Here is a 7,985-nt window from a genome sequence, read left to right as displayed (position 1 = left end):
TCCTGCACCCAGAGTCCTGCACCCAGAGTCCTGAGTCCTGAGTCCTGCACCCAGAGTCCTGAGTCCTGCGTCCTGCACCCAGAGTCTTGAGTCCTGCACCCAGAGTCCTGAGTCCTGGGTTCTGCACCGAGTCCTTAGTCCTTCACCCAGAGTCCTGAGTCCTGCACCCAGAGTCCTGAGTCCTGCACCCAGAGTCCTGAGTCCTGCACCCTGAACCGTGAGTCCTGCACCCTGAGTCCTGAGTTTACACTCAACAGTCTCTTCTGTTTCACTTAAATCCACCTCTTAACTAACGCTGATCGGTTAAACTGGTCAAACTTCTGCAGATGCATCTGGAAAAGGTCGATAAAGGAAAGCTTCTCTTATCCATCGCAGCTCGCTGGTGACCAGTGAAGTGAGACCGCTGTTGTCATGGATACCGGCGTGTGGAGTTGACGGTTGTAGTCTGGAAGATGAGACGACACGACCACGAGTTACAGGAAGAGAGGAGTTTTCTCATTAATGAAGTTTCCTGTCATGAGACGCTGCTTCACACACACACACACACGCACACACACGTCTGTGTTTGTGTCGTTTAAGGGTAAAAACATCACGTGCTCGTGCGTGAGTGTGTGAGTGTGTGAGAGAGGACGCAGCCGGTAATCTTCTGTCAGACGCTGCACTGTGATTAAGATTTAATGAGACAGGAAGTGCTAATGAGCGCTCTGTGCTGTGACGAGGTGTGTTCGCTTCTCAAAGGTGTCGACGAGATGGAAATGAAGCTCCTCGCTCTGACCCGGAACCTTCCTGAGATTTATGAGACGGGAAAATAAGTAAAGAGAGGGAAGAGGAGCGAGGGGACGTGTTCAGGAGCGAGGGGACGTGTTCAGGAGCGAGGGGACATCTTCAGGAGCGAGGGGACGTGTTCAGGAGCGAGGGGACGTGTTCAGGAGCGAGGGGACGTGTTCAGGAGCGCGGGGACGTCTTCGGGAGCGAGGGGACGTCTTCGGGAGCGAGGGGACGTCTTCGGGAGCGAGGGGACGTCTTCGGGAGCGAGGGGACGTCTTCGGGAGCGAGGGGACGTCTTCGGGAGCAAGGGGACGCCTTCCAGAGTAAGGACGTCTTCAGGAGCGAGGGGACGTCTGCAGGAGCGAGGGGACGTCTTCGGGAGCGAGGGGACGTGTTCAGGAGCCAGGGGAAGTCTGCAGGAGCGAGGGGACGTCTGCAGGAGCGAGGGGACGTGTTCAGGAGCGAGGGGACATGTTCGGGAGCGAGGGGACATGTTCGGGAGCGAGGGGACGCCTTCAGGAGCGAGGGGACGTCTTCGGGAGCGAGGGGACGTGTTCAGGAGCGAGGAGACGTCTTCAGGAGCGAGGGGACGTGTTCGGGAGCGAGGGGACGCCTTCAGGAGCGAGGGGACGTCTTCGGGAGCGAGGGGACGTCTTCGGGAGCGAGGGGACGCCTTCCGGAGTGAGGACGTCTTCAGGAGCGAGGGGACGTCTTCAGGAGCGAGGGGACGTCTTCGGGAACGATGGACGTGTTCAGGAGCGAGGGGACGTCTTCGGGAACGATGGACGTCTTCAGGAGCGAGGGGACGTCTTCAGGAGCGAAGGGACGTCTGCAGGAGCGAGGGGACTTGTTCAGGAGCGAAGGGACGTCTGCAGGAGCGAGGGGACGTCTTCAGGAGCGAGGGGACGTCTGCAGGAGCGAGGGGACGTCTGCAGGAGCGAGGGGACGTCTGCAGGAGCGAAGGGACGTCTTCGGGAGCGAAGGGACGTCTTCGGGAGCGAGGGGACGTGTTCGGGAGCGAGGGGACGTCTGCGGGAGCGAGGGGACGTCTTCGGGAGCGAGGGGACGTGTTCAGGAGCGAGGGGACGTCTTCAGGAGCGAGGGGACGTGTTCAGGAGCGAAGGGACGTCTTCGGGAGCGAGGGGACGTCTTCAGGAGCGAGGGGACGTGTTCAGGAGCGAGGGGACGTGTTCAGGAGCGAGGGGACGTGTTCGGGAGCGCGGGGACGTCTTCGGGAGCGAGGGGACGTCTTCGGGAGCGAGGGGAAGTCTTCGGGAGCAAGGGGACGTCTTCGGGAGCGAGGGGACGTCTTCGGGAGCGAGGGGACGTCTTCGGGAGCAAGGGGACGCCTTCCAGAGTAAGGACGTCTTCAGGAGCGAGGGGACGTCTTCGGGAGCGAGGGGACGTGTTCAGGAGCCAGGGGACGTCTGCAGGAGCGAGGGGACGTCTTCGGGAACGAGGGGACGTCTTCGGGAGCGAGGGGACGTCTTCGGGAGCGAGGGGACGCCTTCCGGAGTGAGGGGACGCCTTCAGGAGCGAGGGGACGTCTTCGGGAGCGAGGGGACGTCTGCAGGAGCGAGGGGACGTGTTCAGGAGCGAGGGGACATGTTCGGGAGCGAGGGGACGCCTTCAGGAGCGAGGGGACGTCTTCGGGAGCGAGGGGACGTGTTCAGGAGCGAGGAGACGTCTTCAGGAGCGAGGGGACGTGTTCGGGAGCGAGGGGACGCCTTCAGGAGCGAGGGGACGTCTGCAGGAGCGAGGGGACGTGTTCAGGAGCGAGGAGACGTCTTCAGGAGCGAGGGGACGTGTTCGGGAGCGAGGGGACGTGTTCAGGAGCGAGGGGACGTGTTCGGGAGCGAGGGGACGTCTGCAGGAGCGAGGGGACGTCTTCAGGAGCGAGGGGACGTCTTCGGGAACGATGGACGTGTTCAGGAGCGAGGGGACGTCTTCGGGAACGATGGACGTCTTCAGGAGCGAGGGGACGTGTTCAGGAGCAAGAGGACGTCTTCAGGAGCGAGGGGACGTGTTCAGGAGCGAGGGGACGTCTTCAGGAGCGAGGGGACGCCTTCCGGAGTGAGGACGTCTTCAGGAGCGAGGGGACGTCTGCAGGAGCGAGGGGACGTCTGCAGGAGCGAAGGGACGTCTTCGGGAGCGAGGGGACGTGTTCGGGAGCGAGGGGACGTCTTCGGGAGCGAGGGGACGTCTTCAGGAGCGAGGGGACGTGTTCAGGAGCGAGGGGACGGTTAAGTGTAGTCTCTAAAGGAGACGGTTAAGTTTAGCCTCTAAAGGAGACGGTTAAGTTTAGTCACTAAAGGAGACGGTTAAGTTTAGTCACTAAAGGAGACGGTTAAGTGTAGTCTCTAAAGGAGACGGTTAAGTTTAGCCTCTAAAGGAGACGGTTAAGTTTAGTCACTAAAGGAGACGGTTAAGTTTAGTCACTAAAGGAGACGGTTAAGTTTAGTCTCTAAAGGAGACGGTTAAGTTTAGTCTCTAAAGGAGACGGTTAAGTGTAGTCTCTAAAGGAGACTGTTAAGTGTAGTCTCTAAAGGAGACGGTTAAGTGTAGTCTCTAAAGGAGACGGTTAAGTTTAGCCTCTAAAGGAGACGGTTAAGTTTAGTCACTAAAGGAGACGGTTAAGTTTAGTCACTAAAGGAGACGGTTAAGTGTAGTCTCTAAAGGAGACGGTTAAGTTTAGTCTCTAAAGGAGACGGTTAAGTGTAGTCTCTAAAGGAGACTGTTAAGTGTAGTCTCTAAAGGAGACGGTTAAGTGTAGTCTCTAAAGGACTTGGGTCAGATCAGATAAAGGTGGTTTCGGTTCTTCAGGGACTCGAACCCCCGGTCCTGCAGGTCCCAGTCCTCCTCTCATCCCACTGAACCTCTGACTCTGGTTCTTTGTGTTGCAGCTCAGCTGGAAGCAGCAGCGTCTGAGTCTCTGTCACGGCTCCGTGGGCAGGCGGAGAGGAGCTGCCACAGGTCGGGGGTTCAAATCCCAGTGGGAGCTGGAGTGGATGAAAGGTTCAGCACGTGAAATCCAGAGGGACCCCCCAGACCCCCCGAGCCCCCGAGCCCCAGACCCCCAGACCCCAGAGCCCCCGAGCTCCCTGCATCCTCAGCTCCAGACAGGAAACACGAGGTAGAGAGGAGTGTTTTTAAACGCTGTGTTTGATCCACACTGATCCACTCTGATCCACTCTGATCCACACTGATCCACTCTGATCCACTCTGATCCACTCTGATCCAGACTGATCCACTCTGATCCACACTGATCCACTCTGATCCACTCTGATCCACACTGATCCACTCTGATCCACTCTGATCCACTCTGATCCAGACTGATCCACTCTGATCCACTCTGATCCACTCTGATCCAGACTGATCCACTCTGATCCACTCTGATCCACTCTGATCCAGACTGATCCACTCTGATCCACTCTGATCCACTCTGATCCACACTGATCCACTCTGATCCACTCTGATCCACACTGATCCACTCTGATCCACACTGATCCACTCTGATCCACTCTGATCCACACTGATCCACTCTGATCCACTCTGATCCACTCTGATCCACACTGATCCACTCTGATCCACACTGATCCACTCTGATCCACTCTGATCCACTCTGATCCACTCTGATCCACACTGATCCACTCTGATCCACTCTGATCCACTCTGATCCACTCTGATCCACTCTGATCCACACTGATCCACACTGATCCACACTGATCCACTCTGATCCAGACTGATCCACTCTGATCCACTCTGATCCACTCTGATCCACTCTGATCCACACTGATCCACACTGATCCACACTGATCCACTCTGATCCACACTGATCCACTCTGATCCACTCTGATCCACTCTGATCCACTCTGATCCAGACTGCAGAAGGGATGACAAACTCTTTGTTTTTACTGCTATAAAGCTAATGTTAGCATGCTAACATAACGATGGGGACCATGGTAACCGTCACAGGCACAACCTGATAGTACACCTCGTAGCTCCTCACGCGTCACACATTTGAGAGTAAACTTTATTTATTTATAATGAAATTAAAGTTGATTTCACAAAATAATGGTTTTAGAAAAAGACTCACTTTCACTGTCTGAACCCCTGTCCTCAACCGGGTACGAACTCCTGTCCTCAACCGGGTACGAGCTCCTGTCCTCAACCGGGTACGAGCTCCTGTCCTCAACCGGGTACGAACTCCTGTCCTCAACCGGGTACGAACTCCTGTCCTCAACCGGGTACGAGCTCCTGTCCTCAACCGGGTACGAGCTCCTGTCCTCAACCGGGTACGAACTCCTGTCCTCAACCGGGTACGAGCTCCTGTCCTCAACCGGGTACAAACTCCTGTCCTCAACCGGGTACGAACTCCTGTCCTCAACCGGGTACGAACTCCTGTCCTCAACCGGGTACAAACTCCTGTCCTCAACCGGGTACGAACTCCTGTCCTCAACCGGGTACGAGCTCCTGTCCTCAACCGGGTACGAGCTCCTGTCCTCAACCGGGTACGAGCTCCTGTCCTCAACCGGGTACGAGCTCCTGTCCTCAACCGGGTACGAACTCCTGTCCTCAACCGGGTACGAACTCCTGTCCTCAACCGGGTACGAGCTCCTGTCCTCAACCGGGTACGAGCTCCTGTCCTCAACCGGGTACGAGCTCCTGTCCTCAACCGGGTACGAGCTCCTGTCCTCAACCGGGTACGAACTCCTGTCCTCAACCGGGTACGAGCTCCTGTCCTCAACCGGGTACGAGCTCCTGTCCGAACTCCTGTCCTCAACCGGGTACGAGCTCCTGTCCTCAACCGGGTACGAGCTCCTGTCCTCAACCGGGTACGAACTCCTGTCCTCGACCGGGTACGAACTCCTGTCCTCAACCGGGTAAAACTCCTGTCCTCAACCGGGTACGAACTCCTGTCCTCAACCGGATACGAACTCCTGTCCTCAACCGGATACGAACTCCTGTCCTCAACCGGGTACGAACTCCTGTCCTCAACCGGGTACGAACTCCTATCCTCAACCGGGTACGAACTCCTGTCCTCAACCGGGTAAAACTCCTGTCCTCAACCGGGTACGAGCTCCTGTCCTCAACCGGGTACGAACTCCTGTCCTCAACCGGCTACGAACTCCTGTCCTCAACCGGGTACGAACTCCTGTCCTCAACCGGGTACGAACTCCTGTCCTCAACCGGGTAAAACTCCTGTCCTCAACCGGGTACGAGCTCCTGTCCTCAACCGGGTACGAACTCCTGTCCTCAACCGGCTACGAACTCCTGTCCTCAACCGGGTACGAACTCCTGTCCTCAACCGGGTACGAACTCCTGTCCTCAACCGGGTACGAACTCCTGTCCTCAACCGGGTACGAACTCCTGTCCTCAACCGGGTACGAACTCCTGTCCTCAACCGGCTACGAACTCCTGTCCTCAACCGGCTACGAACTCCTGTCCTCAACCGGGTACGAACTCCTGTCCTCAACCCGGTACGATCTCCTGTCCGAACACCTGTCCGCAAACGGGTACAAGCTCCTGTCCGCAACCGGGTACGAACTCCTGTCCTCAACCGGGTACGAACTCCTGTCCTAAACCGGGTACGAACTCCTGTCCTCAACCGGGTACGAACTCCTGTCCTCAACCGGGTACGATCTCCTGTCCTCAACCGGGTACGAACTCCTGTCCGCAACCGGGTACAAGCTCCTGTCCGAACTCCTGTCCTCAACCGGGTACGATCTCCTGTCCTCAACCGGGTACGAACTCCTGTCCGCAACCGGGTACAAGCTCCTGTCCGAACTCCTGTCCGCAACCGGGTCCGAACTCCTGTCCTCAACCGGGTACGAACTCCTGTCCTCAACCGGGTACGAACTCCTGTCCTCAACCGGGTACGAACTCCTGTCCGAACTCCTGTCCGCCACGTGGTACGAACTCCTGTCCTCAACCGGGTACGAACTCCTGTCCTCAACCGGGTACGAACTCCTGTCCTCAACCGGGTACGAACTCCTGTCCTCAACCGGGTACGAACTCCTGTCCGAACTCCTGTCCGCAACCGGGTCCGAACTCCTGTCCTCAACCGGGTACGAACTCCTGTCCTCAACCGGGTACGAACTCCTGTCCTCAACCGGGTACGAACTCCTGTCCTCAACCGGGTACGAACTCCTGTCCTCAACCCGGTACGAACTCCTGTCCTCAACCCGGTACGAACTCCTGTCCTCAACCGGGTCCGAACTCCTGTCCTCAACCGGGTACGAACTCCTGTCCTCAACCGGGTACGAACTCCTGTCCTCAACCGGGTACGAACTCCTGTCCGAACTCCTGTCCGCCACGTGGTACGAGCTCCTGTCCACTACCGGGTACGGTAGACTTGGTCTTGAAATAAACTACGACTTTAGTGTCATTTTACTACGATGCACAAAAACGTAACAATGCAAAGTAAAGATGTGAAGTTCTTTAAAATGGACGGAGATTATTTGAGACACGCAGTTTTTGTTTGTTTGTGGTGTCGTCTCCGTCTCAGCTGTTTATGAATTAAAACCCGGTTTGATTTCTGCAGATCCTGATTCATGAAGGCGGTTACCATGGAAACAGCTCCCTGCAGAGCTACTGTAATTAATTCATACGTTCAGTTTGTTCTCTCCTGCACTTAAATCCTGACCAGCGTCATGTTTTTATGAATTATGTGTGTGTGTGTGTGTGTGTGTGTGTGTGTGTGTGTGTGTGTGTGTGTGTGTGTGTGTGTGTGTGTGTGTGTGTGTGTGTGTGTGTGTGTGTGTGTGTGTGTGTGTGTAAACCAGCCGCTTAATGCACTGTCTACGATTACGTCGTCGTAGACGACGACTGTCTGCTCTCTCGGCCCGTCTGCTCTCTCGGGCCGTCTGCTCTCTCGGCCCGTCTGCTCTCTCGGCCCGTCTGCTCTCTCGGCCCGTCTGCTCTCTCGGCCCGTCTGCTCTCTCGGCCCGTCTGCTCCCTCGGCCCGTCTGCTCTCTCGGCCCGTCTGCTCCCTCGGCCCGTCTGCTCTCTCGGCCCGTCTGCTCCCTCGGCCCGTCTGCTTCCTCCCTGTTGCTGGGAGCTTGCGTCAGTGTTGCCAAACTCTCAAGAACTTGGCCGGAGGAAAAAAACTGCCGTCAAGATGCTCTTTGCTATATTTCAAAGCAGTTTCCATCAGTGGAGGAAGAGGAGGAGGAAGAGGAAGAGGAGGAGGAAGAGGAGGAGGAGGAGGAGGAGGA

Source organism: Echiichthys vipera (genome assembly GCF_963691815.1).
Source record: "Echiichthys vipera genome assembly, chromosome: 8".
Classification (NCBI taxonomy): Eukaryota; Metazoa; Chordata; class Actinopteri; order Perciformes; family Trachinidae; genus Echiichthys; species Echiichthys vipera.
The sequence above is the reverse complement of the archived record's forward strand: the minus strand, read 5'-3'. Positions refer to the sequence as shown.